The sequence below is a fragment of the Lissotriton helveticus genome, chromosome 1_2 (genome assembly GCF_964261635.1).
Source record: "Lissotriton helveticus chromosome 1_2, aLisHel1.1, whole genome shotgun sequence".
Classification (NCBI taxonomy): domain Eukaryota; kingdom Metazoa; phylum Chordata; class Amphibia; order Caudata; family Salamandridae; genus Lissotriton; species Lissotriton helveticus.
This window is the reverse complement of record NC_136058.1, coordinates 111,607,371-111,625,642: the sequence shown is the minus strand read 5'-3', so window position 1 is coordinate 111,625,642 and position 18,272 is coordinate 111,607,371. Positions and strand designations below refer to the sequence as shown.

General features: G+C 44.2%; 1 protein-coding gene across 1 annotated transcript in view; it reads right to left on the bottom strand.

The window, feature by feature from the left end:
• LOC144798715 (FRAS1-related extracellular matrix protein 1-like) overlaps positions 1 to 18,272 on the bottom strand; it is a 1,110,445-nt gene that overhangs the window by 327,928 nt on the left and 764,245 nt on the right. The gene's annotated exons all lie outside the window — the stretch shown is intronic.

Below are 18,272 nucleotides of genomic sequence, written 5' to 3'. Positions count from 1 at the left end.
ACACATAACAAGAAGATTCTAACATGCAACCACTGAGGTTTTTTGGAGTGTTATGAGACCCACTGACCCTACACAACACTGACAAAGCTGTCTTGAGTTAAATTGACCCCCATCCTGTGCAGCATCACCCAAGGATTATCAATGACCTTTCCAATGCCTAAAACATTGTTGACTACACAATCCTACTAGAAGAGGTTTGAATACTGGACAGGCATTTCTGACTTCTGCTACATTGGGTCCTCACATTTTTCACCAATTCAGCTAAAAAGTCAGGACTGGAACATATGAATCACCCCTTGGTCCGGCTCCTCGAGCAGTAATCATTTAACTTTGAATCTTAAGCAAATAACAAACAAATGCACTTCTGTCTGGAAAATAGTCCAGAAGATGCAACCAACATTACTTTATGCCTGAACCACGTGTTCCCCTTGATAAGTGGGAGCTCCCTATATATGATCCCTGCCAAGATCAAGATCCTCACAGACACTAAGCCTATTTGTCTCCCTTTGACTGGCCTTGGAACCCTCGCCTACCTCCCCAAAAGTAGGGAACTTGGGTGATTCTTTTTCCCTCCTGCAGTCAACACATTGGCAAACAGGATGAACACGCCGCTTTCATTCTTCAGAAAATCCACCAATTGCTCCAAGGTGACCAGTGAGTTGAACCAATGAGAGATCACTTCTGGGTAATATCAATAACTTTGGTCTCTCTAAAAATCACTGCAGGCTCCAAAGACTTCAGTACCAGGCACCCAGAACGGTTATACTTGGGATCGCATCAAACACTTCCCCAAAGCACTCTGTCGGCTTCAAGCAGAAGCCCAGAGTAATTTCAAGGTCTTGCACACCTTCCATAAAGCATACTGCAGAAATGATTCTTCTTATCTTTAGAAAATGGCACATCACTGTATGCCAGCCAGAGCTCTTCGGTCAATATCAGCCCATTGGACCAAACAATAATTAATGAAGATGAAACCTGGGGGCAGGCCATTGGATGTGCATGGGCAGGTACTTTATGACAGACATTACGGATAACCTTTCCACCTTATTACAAGTGTATTAGGATATAATATAATTGTAATAAAGTAGAAAGTGTATCCTTCATGTTTGTGATAGAGTACCAATCTGCGAAAGTCTAAAACAGGCCTTTGTTAACTTCACATGAACATCCAAATTCTAAACCCACTGCATAACATTTCTATAGTCAGCAACTGAAGGACGGCAAGTATACTATGTAAACGTTTGCAATAAACAAATAAGTCACTAAATAACACTCATTAACACAGATTAGGTTGGACCGTCACAAGAAACAGCCCTGCGCGAAATACCACAGTGGAGATTAGCCATAATATGCGAACCACATAACCCAGACTCACTCTGGCCAGGAAACGGTTGACTATTCCACCACCCTATATGTAAACCTACAATTCCAGACAATGGACTGCCCACACAAACCTAAAGAAACATTAATAACACCACTGTATGTTATTACACTGTACGCCACTACAGTCTACCCCACCACACTCTGCCCTGCTCCTCAACACTCAACTCTATGGTATTCCATTCTACACCACTTAACTCTACACCACTCCAATGCATACTATTCCACTCTTTGCCACTCCACTGTACGCCACTCCACTGTACGCCACTCCACTGTACACCATTCCACTGTACGCCACTACCCCTACCTCCCTCCACTGTACTGTACGCCACTCCAGTGTATGCCAATGGACTCCTGAACAACAGAAACAGGGCAGATGGGAAAAATCTGGCCGAGCTACAGGAAAACAGGAAGCCAAGGAGAAACGCGTCTACTGTAACCTTAATCATTAACAATACACTGCAGAGAAGAAACGTAGGTGCCACAAACACATAACAAGAAGATTCTAACATGCAACCACTGAGGTTTTTTGGAGTGTTATGAGACCCACTGACCCTACACAACACTGACAAAGCTGTCTTGAGTTAAATTGACCCCCATCCTGTGCAGCATCACCCAAGGATTATCAATGACCTTTCCAATGCCTAAAACATTGTTGACTACACAATCCTACTAGAAGAGGTTTGAATACTGGACAGGCATTTCTGACTTCTGCTACATTGGGTCCTCACATTTTTCACCAATTCAGCTAAAAAGTCAGGACTGGAACATATGAATCACCCCTTGGTCCAGCTCCTCGAGCAGTAATCATTTAACTTTGAATCTTAAGCAAATAACAAACAAATGCACATCTGTCTGGAAAATAGTCCAGAAGATGCAACCAACATTACTTTATGCCTGAACCACGTGTTCCCCTTGATAAGTGGGAGCTCCCTATATATGATCCCTGCCAAGATCAAGATCCTCACAGACACTAAGCCTATTTGTCTCCCTTTGACTGGCCTTGGAACCCTCGCCTACCTCCCCAAAAGTAGGGAACTTGGGTGATTCTTTTTCCCTCCTGCAGTCAACACATTGGCAAACAGGATGAACACGCCGCTTTCATTCTTCAGAAAATCCACCAATTGCTCCAAGGTGACCAGTGAGTTGAACCAATGAGAGATCACTTCTGGGTAATATCAATAACTTTGGTCTCTCTAAAAATCACTGCCAGGCTCCAAAGACTTCAGTACCAGGCACCCAGAACAGTTATACTTGGGATCGCATCAAACACTTCCCCAAAGCACTCTGTCGGCTTCAAGCAGAAGCCCAGAGTAATTTCAAGGTCTTGCACACCTTCCATAAAGCATACTGCAGAAATGATTCTTCTTATCTTTAGAAAATGGCACATCACTGTATGCCAGCCAGAGCTCTTCGGTCAATATCAGCCCATTGGACCAAACAATAATTAATGAAGATGAAACCTGGGGGCAGGCCATTGGATGTGCATGGGCAGGTACTTTATGACAGACATTACGGATAACCTGTCCACCTTATTACAAGTGTATTAGGATATAATATAATTGTAATAAAGTAGAAAGTGTATCCTTCATGTTTGTGATAGAGTACCAATCTGCCAAAGTCTAAAACAGGCCTTTGTTAACTTCACATGAACATCCAAATTCTAAACCCACTGCATAACATTTCTATAGTCAGCAACTGAAGGACGACAAGTATACTATGTAAACGTTTGCAATAAACAAATAAGTCACTAAATAACACTCATTAACACAGATTAGGTTGGACCGTCACAAGATACAGCCCTGCGCGAAATACCAGAGTGGAGATTAGCCATAATATGCGAACCACATAACCCAGACTCACTCTGGCCAGGAAACGGTTGACTATTCCACCACCCTATATGTAAACCTACAATTCCAGACAATGGACTGCCCACACAAACCTAAAGAAACATTAATAACACCACTGTATGTTATTACACTGTACGCCACTACAGTCTACCCCACCACACTCTGCCCTGCTCCTCAACACTCAACTCTATGGTATTCCATTCTACACCACTTAACTCTACACCACTCCAATGCATACTATTCCACTCTTTGCCACTCCACTGTACGCCACTCCACTGTACGCCACTCCACTGTACACCATTCCACTGTACGCCACTACCCCTACCTCCCTCCACTGTACTGTACGCCACTCCAGTGTATGCCACTTAACTCTATGTCACTCCACTATACTCCACTCAAGTGGATGCTATTCCACTGTATGGCACTACATTATACCTCACTCCACTCAACGCAACTCCACTCTACACCACTTCAATATACAGCACTCTAATGTACGTTATTCCACTCTACACCACTTCACCGTACAATGCTCCATTATATGCTTTTCTACTGAACACCACTCCACTCTACACCACTCCAGTGTACGCCACTCCATTCTACACCACTTCACTGCACGCCACTCCACTGCACTGCACGCCACTCCACTGTACTCCACTACACACCAATCCACTCCACACTGCACCACTCAACTTTACACTACTCCACTCTACCCCAATCCACTGTACACAACTCCACTCTATGCTGTTCCACTTCACCGTAAGCCACTCCAGCCTATGCCTTTCCACGGCATGCCACTCCACTGTACACTACTCCACTCTACACAACTCCACTATAAGCTATTGTATTCTACGCTATTCCACACACTACGACACACTACGACAACACTGTATTCTACGCTATTCCACACACTACGACACACTACGACAACACTGTCTGACACTGCACTCTCCATCACTCCAATCTATGCCACTCATGTTTACTCCTCTCTGTGACCCTCTTCTCCTCTCTATGACACTCTATGTCCCTCCACGCTATCAAACTCTATTCCCATTCAATGCTACTCCACTGTACAACACTATGTCAGTGTAAAACACTGTTGTCCACTCTATGCCACTCTACCACACTCTACTCCACTCTATGCAACTCCCTCTATGACACTCCATAAAATTTACTCCACTCAATAACACAATACTCCACTCCACAAAACCACACTGTATAACACTTGACACTACAACACTCTATGCCACTCCACTGTACCATTCTCTACCTTACTACACAGTACAACACTGTACTCCACTCTATGCTGCACCACTTTGCGACAGTTTCTCGCACTCTGTGGCATGGCACACCACTCCAAAGTATGACTTGCCACTCTACACTGTAACACTTCACTCCAGTCTATGCTACGCCACTGCACTGTACTTTACTCCACTGCACTGTACTGTATGACATGCCACTTCACTATATACCACTTTACTCCACAGTACACTTTGCCATTGCCGCCGACTCCACTGTAGGACACTTTACCACACTATATGTCACTGTACGACACTACAACACTCTACTCCACTCTGTGCTACTGTATGATACTCTACTAGACTCTATACCATACGTGGAGAAGTGTGGCTCAATGGTTAGAGCGGCAGACCCTGATGCAGAGGTCTAGCCCGGGACCAGGGTTCAATTCCCCGCCTTGGCGGGTCTTGGGCTCAAAAATTCCACAGACCTGATAATTCTGGCCTCAGTGCCTATTCCAATCATGGAGTCCCACTCTGCAACTCTGGGCAATAGCTTGCTTAATCTCCACAACGGCCCCCACAACGCTAAGGATGCCTGGCCTCCACCTTGGGGGTGCCCAGGAGTGGACACCTCACAGGGAAAGCCAGGATGGGTTCCACAGCGGTATTCGTACAAGCGCCTTGAGACCCTTGCGGGTGAGTAGTGCGCTATACAAGTATCAATTTACATTACATTTACATTACATTACATTCCACTGTACAACACTCTATTTCACTTTATGCCACTGTACAACACTATAACACTCTACTCCACTCTGTGCTACACTATTTCACTCGATGCCACTGTACGAAACTCTACAACACTCTACTCTGCGCAAGTCCACCACAAATTATTCCACCCTATTCTATGGCTCTATGACCCACTTCTCCAATGTACACCACTCCAACCTTATGCCTCTCTGTGTCACTGAACTCTACAATACTCTGCACCACTGCACGTTATCACACTCTCCAACACTGTATTGTATGCCACTCCAGTCTACAACACTGTACTCCACTGCATGCCACTCTACTGTACTCCATTCTATTACACTTTCTAACACTCTATGACACACCACTCCACTTTGCGTTATCCCACTGTACAACACTCCACTCTATGCCACTCCACCCTATGTCACTCCACTCTGCGCCATTCCACTCTACGGCACCCCACTCTACGTTACTCCTGTTTAGACCACTTCACCTATCCAACTCCACTGCACACCATTCTACTCTACTCTACTCTACTCAACATCACTATACGCCTTCCACTTTAACACACAATCCTCCACTGTATAGCACTCCACTGTACAACAGTGTACTGCAGTCTATTCGAGTGTGCACCACCCTAGTTTAGTTTATACCACTGGATGAGACTCTACTCCACTCTATGACATTCTATGCAACTCCCTCTATAACACACTAGTCCACTGTACTCTAATGTACACCACTCCACTCAATGCTACTCTATGCCACTCAACTATCCGAGACTTTTTGCCACTCAATTCTATCATAATGTAATGCACTCTACTCTACTCCATGCCACTCAACTGTAGGACACTCTTATCCACTCTGTGCCACTCCACTCAATGACACCTTCCAAAACTCTACGACATGCCAGTCCACTCCACTGTACGATGCAGCCCTCCACTCTGACACTTCACTCCACTGTATAATACGCGAGGCCACTCTTCTCCTCTCTACTCTACAACATAACACATCAATCTACTATACTTTACTCCACTCTATCCTAGGCTAGTCCACTCAACTCTATTTCACTGTACGATACTTTACCCCACTATATGTTGCGGTTCAACATTACTCTAAGCCGCTCCACTCTATCACACTATCCTCCACTCTATAACTCCACTATACAAAACTCTACTAGACTCTATTACACTCTACTACACTCTATCCCTGTACACTCCACTGTACAACCATGTACTCCACTCTATGCCCATATATTCCTCTGTACAACACTGTACTCCACTCTACAACACTTTCCATCACTCTATGACACAACAGTTCACTCTACTGTATGAGACATAACTCCAGTTTGACACTTTACTCGACTCTACACTACATGACTTCACTGCACTCGACTTGACTTGACTCAACTGCACGACACACAAATCCACTCTATTATACTTTACTCCACACTATGTTAGGCCACTCCACTGAACTCCCCTCCAGTCCACTCCACTGCATGACACTTTACTTCACTCTACGCCATTGTACGACAATCCACTCATGCCACTTCACTGTATGACAACCTACTGAACTCTATACAAGTCCACTTTACAAGACTTTACTCTATACCCATCCACTCTATGCCACAGTGCTACTCTGTATGACACTCTAGGATACGCCACTCCCCTCCTCTCTAGACATGCCACTCCACTATATAACACGCCACACAACTGTATGACACTCTCCTCCTCTGTATGACACTGTACCAGAGTCCACTGTATGACACGCCACTCTACAACACTTCACTGTACAACAGCACACTGCACAAGACTCTGTGATACTCTAGTGGATGACACTCCACTACACAACACTGAACTGTATGAAACTTTACTCCACTGTACTCCACTTTGTGCCACTACATTGTACACCACTCTATGCCACTGTTCAACACTTTACTGAATGGCTCTCCACGACACTCGACTTCAAGGCATTCCAGTAGATGACACTCCACTCTACGATACTCAACTCTACAGTACGACAGGCTACTTCACTGTACAATACACCACACTACTATGTGATACTCCACTCCACTATATACCGCACCACTCCACTGTATATCACTTTATTCCACTGTATTTTACGCCGCTTCATGCAACTTCACTATTTTCCACTGTATAAAACACTACACTCTATGACACTAGACTGTACAATGCTGTCCTTCACTATACTCCACTAAACTCCACACTTAACTGAATGACACTCAACATTTTGAGTTATAACTATACCTTTAAAATTTCTAATGTTTACATAAAGTTGGGTTTGGTTAGAAAGAATGAATAAAGTTTTCCTAACTATAGTTTTTTTCATTAAGTGGCCAAGCCCCTGGTACTCACAGACTTTGTCCTGTGCACAGCTCTTCCGAGAGAACCCTCTCCCTCCTGACACACATGGCAAGCCCCTACTAAGTTTAGCTTTCACCTTGTGCACAGCACTTCATGGAGTGGTCAGTCCCTCGACATCCACATGCACAGGCCTCATTAGGTAGAAAATATCCTACTACAGAAAGCATTTGTCCTGTGCACTGCCCTTTACAGAGTGCTCACTCCCTTCACACACCCAACCTTCAAGCTTTTGGTTTGCTGATGAATGATATAATGTGTGTCAGATCAATAGAATACTTCATTTTAGCACGGTAATGCATATCATCCTTATGCATTTAAAGTTTACTGGTCGATTTTCGTCTTCTTCTGGGATGAAGTATTCTGTTCAGAGTACCTATGACAACATTCTAAATAGAAGATGAGCATTCCTACCAGTTAGTAACTTTTTTCTGAGTACAAAAGATTACCAGAGAAGTTGCTGTGTTGCACTTCCAAGCTGTAACTTCTTGACTTAACTAGATGTGGCATAATGACTAGAGCCGTCAACCTCGGAGCTGGGGAACCGGGTTTGAGTCTCGGCAGGTACGCTCAACATTCCATGATTCTGAGCAAATCACTTAATCTCCCAGCCCCTAACAAAAATAAATGTGCTTCAAATGATGTGACATATAAATCCATTTGCCCTGGGCTTTAGTGGTTGCAAAAACCTCTCTTCTTTGTTATAGACTCTCAGGCGCAGCACAGACCAATAGCGTTGGTACAGTGGGGCAGATTTAGTAAGAACTGGCACTGCACAGAGCAGCAAACAAAGTTGTTGCAGTGCTTTGTTTCAACTTGAGAGACCAGAATTGTGCTATATCTACATTTAAATGGCACATTGTGCTCTCTCAATGTGCTTTGTATAGCCTTACGCCAATATAGGCACCATTGCAAAATAGTGTAAGAGTGTCTACATTGTGCTCAGGATTGTTTTTATGAAGGATGGGGTTCTGTCCTCCACAAAAACAATCCTTTAAGGCTATTTCCTCTATGGATGTGTACTGTGGACTGCAGTATACAGAAGAAACAAGCATTGAAAATGCAAAACGTCTCGCCTTTGATTAAGTTAAAGCCATTTGCTTTGCTAATGGCATTGTATAGCAAAGCAAATGGCTTTAACTTAATGAAAGGCGAGACCTATTGCATTTTTAATGCTTCTCTTCCTGTCGCCCTGGGTCAAACTTTGATGATGAAAAGTAAGTTTGGGCCCTCAAAACTCAGTGTCGATGCCCACTAGTTGCAAACACCGGCACAAATTAAGCACGACATCTAACCTTGTCAAAAGATAATACGATCCTGTCTGCGGCCCGCTGTCACAGACACTGTCATGCACTACAGTGACATTCACTGTCACAGGCACTTTAACAGCCCTATGCACTCTTGTGTCTCTGGCACACATGCTGTCTTGTGTGCTCACAGTGTTAAAACCGAGCACACACACACTCGCCCTGACATACGATCACTCTTAAAACACAAATTCACGGTCTCATACAACCTGGCACACACTCACACTGTCTTACATGGCCAAACACCAGAAGTTACTTGGTCGGTCTCGTGCGTGACACCTGCAGCTGTCCAATTCAACAACACTTGGCAAACCGGAATTGAGGTTCAGGTGTATTTTGACAGAAGTTAAACTACAATCCCCAGAATGCAAGATGCTGCTAGTTTAAAAAGCCTCAGCTGTCTGAAGCGGTCACACATGGTATGTGGAAGCTTAGCAGCTAAGCCACACACATGACCAATCAATCCCACGTTGACATCATTGCACAGCGAGACCCCCTTCACACAGCAGAGCACCAGAAACACGTATACTGACTCTTGAGTGTGTTTCGATCAGTCTTAAGTCAGCGGTGTTTCCTGTCCTCACTTTTTCGGTATCCGACCCGGGAGCAGCTGTCCCGGGGGAGGGCTGAGAGGACTGACAGGGTACTTACTCCCTTCCCCGGTGCCGCACTGCCTCCCTCTCCCGCGCTGTTCTCCTTCCCTCCTCCTCCCACCCTCCATCCCATTCACAGCTCCCTCCTCTCTCTTCCTCCTCCTCTCCGGTCTCCTCCCAGAAGTCTCTTGTGTCCCGAGTTTGCTCAGAGCCGATAGTTGAAATTGTTTCCACCTACCCTGGGCGGCGCGGAGCCGAGGACGCTTCCTGGAGGCGGCAGCAAGGGCAGGGGGCTGGGGAGACTAAGGGCTCCGGGGAATGAGGTCTGCGGAGCCCAGGCTCCTCGCACAGATGCCCGTCCCTGGGAGGGTCCTCTCAGGCTCCTCCGGAGTGACGACTGCTGGCCCGGGTGGACTCCCAGGAATGCTGTCTGGCATGCCTGCGCTCCCAGGCGCCCTGCCTGCCGGGGACTGCCGAGGGTGGGGTCCGGTGGTAGGTGCTGGAAGGGCCTTCAAACCAGTGTACATCAAAGCCCTGTGTGCCACAGTCTGCAGCACACTCTTTACAGAGAGCAGAAACACATTCGGCAATTTGAAATTCATCTGAATTATATTAGTAATAAAGATTGATTGGACGGTTTATTACCCTGTGTAGGGCAAAATACAGCTCAAAATGGTATGCTTAGGAGAGTCTAATTTGAACCAGATTACCATCAAGAATAACATTTTGTCCCTCGGTACCCCATGTTGTCACATCTTAATTATGGCAGACAATATCTCGTCTCACGTCAAATTGCCCGCAAAGTCTCATTTTAAGTGCCCCTCCACATTCTGCACAACATAGCATTATTTTCTAATTACATCACACACAGCTCATAATGGGTGCCTGCCCAGTTATAGGCCTGTCTTGTTTTTTGCATTACAATTCCGAGACTTGTAGCCCTAGTTTTATACTTGGTTTAATAAGACTACAAGTCCCGGGATCCTCAAAATGTGACTTTCCTAGTTGCATGTGTGTCACATTGCTCCCTTCCCGTGACACTTGCCTGCCGGGCTCCCTGACTGAACTCCTGGATGCTGAAGTCGTGGTCCAAGTAAGACCGAATCAGAAAATAGTAGACACTGCTATGGATCCAAAGCAACGGGTTGGGAATCCCCAGAACCACCAGCTGCTTTCTTTGTACTCCAGCCCCGAGCTGTAATGTCTCAGCCCGGCTAAGGGCAGAACAGCGAGAGTAGGAGGGAGCAATTGGGAGCAGCCGGTCACTGGAGGCAAGACGCAGAAAGGCGCCTAGAACAGCGGGAGTAGGCGGGAGCAATTGGGAGCGGCTGGCCACCAGAGGCAAGACGCAGAAAGGTGCCTGCAGCCAGGGCAACAGCTGCCGTTGTACCGAGCGACCCACCCGGGACCAGCCCACGGACAGCACCATGTTGGCAAGCTTTCACCTCTCAACCCGCTTGATCTCGGAAAGAAGGCTGCTTTAGAAGAACTATTCACACAAAATTTTGGTGAGCCGCACGTGTGAGTAAGGGACAGCTAAACAGATGCGGCCACATATTAACACATGATGTTTCCAGTATGGCAAACACAAATTGAACACACAGCTGCTTTTTTTGTCCTCCAGCACCCTTGCTGTAATGTCTCAGCCAGGCTAAGGGCAGAACAGCGGGAGTAGGCAGGAGCACTTGGGAGCGGCTGGCCACCAGAGGCAAGACGCAGAAAAACACAGAAAGGTGCCTAAAATGACTTCCTGCTGGTGTAAAAGGTTTATTATCTTCTTTATGAGGCCATCTGTTTGGACCCATAAAGAAGATAAGAAACCTTTTACGCCAGCAGTAAGTCGTGGCAGCCAGTCCGAGTGGGACGGCTGTAAAAGAGAAAAAAATACGTCACTGTAACCTCTTTTCCAATGGCTGGCCACCGTTTAGCATGAATGGTGACGCCAGCCAATGGAAAAGAGGGGCGGGGCTTATACCCCACTAGTGAAAGGTACTCAAAAACATTAAATCTCGCCAGCGAGACTGCGCATGTGCGCAGCCTACGCTAGCCGAGACCTAAAAACAAAGAAAAATAAAAATATTTCTCATTACGCTATGCTCAGGGAGGTGCAGGATTCTGGTGCAAAAACATATTACTTGTCTTTGTAGATGTGGATGTTTATCAAAATCAGAGAGTTGATGCAGAGGAATACCCATACACCAAGGCAAACACAAGGAAATGATGAACGGAGTTCTGAAACTTTCAGACGCTCACCCCCAGTCACAGATCTGGGTTGAATCAATTATCGTTTTTTAGGTCTAGCCTAGCGAATGCAGCGCATGCGCTGCTTAGCCTTGGCGAGACTATTGTTGTGGGTTTGGTGCGCGAAGGGAGACAAACCATGTGCGCACATGGACAGGCGATATGCATGCGCATGGCGTCTCCTCTCTGGCGTCTACAATATAAATAGAAAGATATTTAAATAAATATATTATTAATTGTACAGGCAATCGCATTTTTAAAGCAAAATGTTTTCTGACAGATGATATAAAAAAATTTACTTTTTATGAAATATACTATTTCAAGGCTCTGAAGTAACAATTGCTTCTATTTCCCAACTACGTGGAATTCGTATTTGCACCTCAGAAAGATGAAAGGCTAACTCGCCCTGACTACGTGTAACAAACAGATTGTCTTCTTGAAGGTGTTCAACCTATTTTCCTCTCTGTGTGTAATCGTAAAATACAAAGTCCCAATTGTTTTGCATGCCTGGGGCTTAAATTACACAGAAGTGATTCGCTGAAGATCACACAACGCGGTTGAAGGTTGAGGGTTATTTCCTCATTAAAAGAAGCCCATCATAAACCTTGGGGACAACAGGGCCCTTTACCAACACAACAATGAGGCAGGGCCTCTAACAAAGCTGAGCTACTTACTGTAGTCCATCCAGGGGACGTGTGTGACAGAAATAATGCAAGGTTTCTCTGGAGTGTAGCCGGGACTCTGAAAGTTAAGACTTGTTTATCAGATTCCCCTCACAGTCAGACATTAACCAGACCTTTGATTCGCCTTCGGCTCTAACTCTTGAAGAATTTCTCACAGGTTTAAAAAAAGCATTTGCAATGCAATAGGTCTCGCAGTTAAACGAGTCTAAGCTATTGGCATTGTAAATGACAATGCCTTTTATTTATGTTTTTAAAACGAAAACAAAAATAAAAGGCCTTGTTATTTGCAATGTCAATAGCTCAAACTTGCGTAAATGCGAGACCTATTGCATTGCAAATGCTTGTTAGCTCAATTCACCACCTCAGTTCAGACCCAGCTATATGCAAATCAGTCTCAACCCTGTGCCTCATGGGAACAGTCCAGCCCGAACTGCCAAGCCAGGTTTTCCTGAACTGGAAACAATCATCCTGGGACTGGTTTCTAGGTAACACCTCTCATCAGCCAGGTTAGCTTGAATCCAGTGGCAAAGTGAGCAAGGGACTCATGTCTGGGCATACCCTGCCAACTTAGGGCAAACACAAGGAGATGATAGACGGAGTGCTGACGTTGTTCAGACACTCACCCCCAGTCACAGATCTGGGTTGAATCCATCATCGTTTTTTAGCTCATTTTGCCACCTCAGTTCAAACCCAGCTATATGCAAATGCCAGCTTTTAAATTTTAAATAATGTGTTTATTGTATATCTTTTATGATCAATCGATCGAAATAAAGATTGGATGATTTGGCAAATGCCAGCTTTTGTAAAGCGCACAGCTACCTCTAAAGGAGGTGTCCCAGTGCTGGGGGCCGTCAGGAAGATTGAGCAAGTTATTGCCCAGAGTCACATGGTGCTGGGCTAACCTGCCGACGGAGCCGGGGATCGAACCGTGAACCCTGTGGTCCGGAGTCAGGTACCCTGGCCGTTGCACCACACCTCTTCTAAATCAGTCTCCACCCTGTGCCTCATGGGAACAGTCTAGCCAAAACTGCCAAGCCAGGTCTTCCCTGAACCGGAAACAAGCCTCCTGGGACCGGTTTCCGGGTAACACCCCTCATCAGCTAGGCTAGCTTGAATCACATAAGTACATCACTGCCACCCACCCCCACGCACCTATACGGCTTTATTGAAAAGATCTCTGACAAAGTGACCCTTCGGGGGATCCGTAGGGCAATGCAGTGCTGGCCCGACACGTAGCAATAGCCCAATGATGAAGCATGACATCTTTCAGGGTGTGTGAGGGCATCAAGACTAAGACACACTGTCCCCAAAGAACAGAGTAGTAAGACGACAAGAGCTTTTCACCCCTTACCCTCTCTACTTCTGATAGGAACAGTGACTCTAGTTGGTTGTATATTCTGTCCATTTATAAACAAAAATGAGTCCCCACATAGCATCCCCTACTCTGAGCCATCTCAATGGTGCCATCCACGAATCTCGCTCCTTCCTTCTTACACCTGGACCATTATGCTGAGGCCGTCTGGATCCAGATAATCAGGGTTCTGCATCTGAATGCAGCCCTGCTGGCCTCCTCCCTTCCACACACTTGACTCACCTGAAAGGGCATCTGCATGTAAACAGAGGTAAAAGTGGTGGGTAGGATCCAAGAGGAAAGACCTTCCCATGCTTTTTTCATTTTAGAAAAACAGTTCCCCTACTTTGTGTTAAACTAAATGCCATTGAACAAATAATGCTGCCCTTGAGGTGCTTTTGAATGAAAGTGAAATTAGGATGTCTACTGTGCTGCAAGGATGAGAGAGGGACAGAAAACTAAAGAAGAAACAGGCCTGCTCATCATGGTGCCTGCTACCTGTAAGAAATGCAAATATGTGCACTTGGGTAATCACCAAATGAAAAGGCTGCATGGGACCCTGTAATGGCTTTAATTGATGCAGTCACTTAAAGTTTTGTGGGGACAAATATTCAGAATTTTTGACAAGTTATATAAGTGTGTTACCTACTGAGCTTGAGTGGGCATACTTTTAACTCGACAAAAAAATATATTTTTTTTTCTTAAACACTTAGGTCCTGATTTAGAGTGTGCTGGACAGAATAGTGTCTGTTGGGACAGCAGAGGACATCACCTTCCAGAGGATACTTCACCTGGCAGATTTAAAGATGACCAGTAGCCCTGTGGTCATCTCTACGCGTTGAAAGGAACCGCTGCCATAGTGACGTTATAGTTAGGTGATGAAATAAAATAAAAACTAAGGATTAAAAAACACTGAAATTCACAAGGTATAATTTACTGATCTAACTGGAAACTCTGCAATGAGCTACTTATGATCTTATATATTTTATTACTCCTGACATGTTAAATGCCACCATTGAGTCCATCACTGATGACATTTCTGAATTACATCATTTATGACATCATCCAGTCATTGTACCAGTGTCCTATAGTGTTTTTGGACTTGAAGTAGCTCAACATGCTACATCTGTGGCCATTTTTCTTTTCCCCTTATTGGAATTACCCTCTTAAATACTTCACATCATCCTCAATTTTAAATCAAGAGGTTGACAGGTGTGAATTTGCCACTGAAGAGATGCCTTCAACCAGGCCATATGGACAGTCCTCTGCAGTTTGGTAAAATACAGTACACACATTCATGAAATGGGCACACTCATACACAACCGTAGAGCCACACTTACAATGCTAGTGTGAGATAAACCTCCTCTAAGAGAGACATTCCTACATTTTACATTATTCAACAATTTTCAAAGCCTCAAAATGTCCAGCGAACTTCTGGAAATAAACACCAACACCTTATAAACATCCTTACTATATAGAATGTGTTTATAACACAGTATTACAACTATCTAACTTCAGCACGTACCCAGATATCCACTAGAGAAAAATCTATTGTCCACAGAGGCTTGGGCCTTTCCCAGAGATTTCTTGGAACAGGTTTTGTGTTGTTTTATGAAAATCCATATGCAGACAAGTTGTAGGTTCCAAATAGTTCCTGTATTAAGTTTCAATTGTAGATTTTGTAAGATGATAGTAGGATGGTAAATAAAATGGAAGTAGGATAGTAGAGTAGACCCACCAGGAGCAGTCTACCTCTGCTCAGCCTCTCATCCCCAACTGACACTCTCCACAAGCCCTCACACCAACATTCCATGACATCACCGAACATTCTTCCAGTCAATAAGGCTGAACAGATGGGAGAATATTGAGGCAATGAAAGAAGAGAGACAATAACCGTACAACACTTTGGCTTTAAACTACAACCCAAATTGAAACATTCATCTGCAACCAATATCAGAGGCACTTAACCTTTACTTTGTTTAGCGTGGAGTAATGCTTGCACCCCAAACTTACACTTGGGTTCTTTCTGTTTTTCTGCAGAGGGTCTTTAAATTCTATTACTGTTTTGTGCTACATAATGCTTCTGCCATTGGAAGGAATTCCATGTTTTTCCTACCTAGAAGAAAATCTTTCTCGTACTGAGACTACCCCATTATATCTTATTTAATGGTTCTGTGTACTGGAGTCACAGTTATCCAGAAAGATTTTTAAGTTTGTCTAGGAGTTCTGCCATATAACTGATTTGTTCTATCTTATACAGATTACTATTGTCACATCGCTCGTGACAAGATTTCTATTGCAGATTCCCACTGTTTTGGTAGCTATGCTCTATAGTCAATTTAATCAGCAAGATCACAAAAATGAATTGTTAATGTGGCAGAAGTCTTGTTTACCTAAGATACCACAAAGGTTCAAATGTGTTTTATCATCTGCATATATTTTTAAGAAATTCAAGGGGTACTAATATGCTTTTGTAAATTATTAAGCTCTTCATTGAAGAGGTAATAGCAAATAATAAAAATAAACTAAAATAAACTAAACTCTACAGTAGGCAGCTCTGCAAACGTTATTGAGTTTACCTTAGAGCTCTGTGTTGTTTGGCGATAATAGAAATGTTTTGATTCCCGTAAATATACAACTCCTCTGACTGCATTTATTCAAATTCAAATGCAATACTTTATTCGGTTACAAAATGTATATAACCATAAAAGCACATGACAAAAAAGGTTGATTAAAAATATGAAAACAATAAAAATACACAGAGCAAGGCGGTGATACCATAAACAAAGATGAAAATTCATTTATCACTTAGTCACATCATAATAGTTTTCCTGCCTCTACAAGCATTTTTTAAAAAAAAGCTGTTACAGCGGCTACAACGAACACAGACTGTAGTTGTTGTAAACGGACATAAGTTAGGGGAGATGGGTTGGCATAACGGCTAAGGCGCTCGACCTCGGACCTGGGGATCTGGGTTCGAGTCTCGGTAACGACGCCGAAAACCCCCTGTGATTCTGGGCAAATCACTTAATCTCCCCGTGCCTAAAAAAAAAAATGAAAGTGTGTGTCCTCATGTAACGTAACTGGCGGTTCTAATTCGCCCTATATAAAACTCTGCAAAAAAAAATAATAATAAGCTGGCAGGCACTGCCTAATACTTAATGAATTTAGAATCGGGACAGAATAAAATGTGCAGAAAAACAAAATATGGTCAGAGGTATCATTACAAGGACATTTACACAGCTGTTTTGCCCAATCATTTGTAGTAGGAACACTGAGTAATCTATGCAGGGTACTCAATCTGAAGCGAATCAATAAGAATCTGTCATAATCACTCGTTATAAGACGTAAGTGTGGCTGTAAGCTAAGAGTAGTTAATAATAGGTTATGTGCTTGTACCATGGTTTTACTCATTTCAATGCACAGTCTCCGTTCATTCAGAAATCTCAGGCAGTTTCTTTTAAGATCTGGTCATGGTCAACTTCATCATAGAATTCGTGGAGACCTATATTATATAAGAATATTTTGACATACAGTAACCATTTAATACGATTCACCCCATCCAAGGCCCTACAGTCATCAAGAATACCACGGGGAAAACTTGTTTCATCGGTTGTCCATATCCTGTGTCACGACTGAACCGGTTGAATCTTTCTAGTGTCTTCCAGATATGCAAGTCCCAGCTCCGTGTGGCAGATAAAAGAAACTGCATTTATTACTTTTTCAATGCCCTGGTGTGGGTCTCGGTTACATGTTCGGTTCTAGAAGCTCCTGTTTGCCCTATTGTTTTGATTCACAGTCAATGCTTAATTAAAGAAAAATCAGGGCCCGGCACATTTCTTTGTTTACAATTTAAGCTCTGTATAATACAGCCTTTTGAGTGAACACATTTCCTTGCTTGCATCTTTGGGCTGCTTTGAAGTCCCGGTAAAGCCTCTTCTGTCAGAAGCAGGCACAATGGACTCCAAGGGTAGCACGAGACACACACAACGACTTCCTCAAACCCTAGCAGTTAATTGCAATCCAGCCCTTGCAGGAGCACAGTTATGTAGCAAGAAGCCGTGATTTTCTGGGTCAGGGCTCCGCAGACAACGCTCATCGCGTTAATTGATGATGCCATCTCGTCTGGAAAAAGCCCGGCTTCTCCCTTTGCGCACTGGAGGGATGCGAAGACATTACATTTAAGGATTGCAAAAGCGGACATATGCTTTTTTCGGCGATATCACGCGGCCATCTGGACCGCGCCGCTATGATGATTCCTCCGTCTCCTAACTCTTTATCAAACAATCACCATTTTACTTAGAGACACTAATTTGCACCGCCGACTTACTGCCCCTTCTGCTTTTCGCTCTTCCTGCTGATTTGTAGTACCTTCTACGAAGCTAATTGAAAAGTATGTTTTTTCGGCAGGCTTACTCAGCAGATTTAGTATGGATAATGTGAGTGCACAAAGTTGCGCCTTCTTGCCTCTGGACATGTGATCAGAAAACGCATCTAAAAC